Genomic DNA, 1,774 nt, shown 5'->3' on the forward strand with positions numbered 1-1,774 from the left:
CTTTCTGGCAGTTCATGGAACCTATAAAAAAACTGACCATATATTGGAACATAAAACCTCAAAATCAAAAGCAGAAAGTCAGAAATAGTAAATCCATTTTTTTTTCAGATCATGATCTAATAAAAATTACATTCAGTAAAAGGCCAGAGGAAAATAGAGCAAAAAGTAATTGTAAACTAAATAATCTCATCCTAAAATATGAATAGGGGAAATAGCAAATCAATAATTTTATCCAAGAGAATGACAATAATGACACAGCATACCAAAATTTGTTGGATACAGCCAAAGCAGTTATAAGGGGAAATTTTATCTCTAGATGTTTATTTGCACAAAATTGAGAAAGAAAAAATAACTGAATTGGGTTTGCACTTAAAAATTAAAACCCCACCATCAAATACTGAACTTGAAATTCTAAAATTAAAATGACAAATTAATATAATCGAAATTAAAAAAAAAAACTATTGAAGTAATAAAATTAAGGGTTGGTTTTATGAAAAAACCAACAAAAACAATAAAAAAAAATAGAACAAGCTATTAATCAACTACTTAAGAAAAAATTCTCAGGGTCAGATAGATTTATATTTGAATTCTACCAAACATTTAAAGAACAAATAACTCCAATGTTATATAAACTATTTAAAAAATAGGAAAAAAAGGTCTTTTATCAAATTCCTTTTATGACAGACAAGGTACTGATAACTAAACCAGGTAGGACAAAAACAGAGAAAGAATAATACCAATAATACCAATCTCCCTAATGAATATTGATTCAAATATCTCAAATAAAATATTAGCTAAGAGATTGCTGAAAATCATCCCCAGGATAATACACCATGACCAAGTAGGATTTATTCCAAGAATGAAGGGCTGGTTCAATATTAGGAAAACTATTAGCATAATTGACTATATCAATAACCAAATTAACAAAAACCATATGATCATCTCAATAGATTCAGAAAAAAACATTTGATAAAATCCATCATCCATTCCTATTAAAAGTACTAGAGGTATAGGAATAAATGAACTTTTCCTTAAAACAGTTGGTAGCATCATAAGTAAGGAGGATAAACTGGAACCATTCCCAATATAATCAGGAGAGAAATAACCAAATTAACAAAAACTATATGAGCATCTTAATAGATTCAGAAAAAGCATTTGATAAACTCCAACGCTCAATCCTATTAAAAATACTTGAGAGTACAGGAATAAATGGACTTTTCCTTAAAACAGTAACATCTATTTAAAACCATCAGTAAGCATCATATGTAATGGCGATGATTACTGTGTGAATCTTACTTTCACCAAATTATATATAGTTATAGTTGGCCTGGGACCCAGGCCAGGAAGCCTAGGCTGCTCAAGAGGTAGCAGTTTTCACAACCAAGATAGTGAGGGAACTAGTGAAGTGAAATCTATTTTTACAAATCTATAGTTCCAGTAATCATCACCCTGTTTTTTCCCTCAATTATGTTTTCTTTGCCTCTTCTTGATTTTTTCAGTGAAACCAAATATACTCAATATTCTTTTTTTGAGGCAAATTTGGTGAAAGTAAGATTCACACAATAATCATAACCCTGTTTTTTCCCTCAATTATGTTTTCTTTGCCTCTTCCTGATTTTCTACACAAAATCAGATCTAAAGAATTGGGAAAATATCAAGTGTTCTTGGATAGGTCAAGTGAATATAATAGAGATGACAATACTCCCTAAACTAATCTATTTATTTAGTGCTATTACCAATCAAACTCCCCAAAAACTATTTTACTGACTTGTCA

The sequence above is a fragment of the Antechinus flavipes genome, chromosome 4 (genome assembly GCF_016432865.1).
Source record: "Antechinus flavipes isolate AdamAnt ecotype Samford, QLD, Australia chromosome 4, AdamAnt_v2, whole genome shotgun sequence".
Classification (NCBI taxonomy): Eukaryota; Metazoa; Chordata; class Mammalia; order Dasyuromorphia; family Dasyuridae; genus Antechinus; species Antechinus flavipes.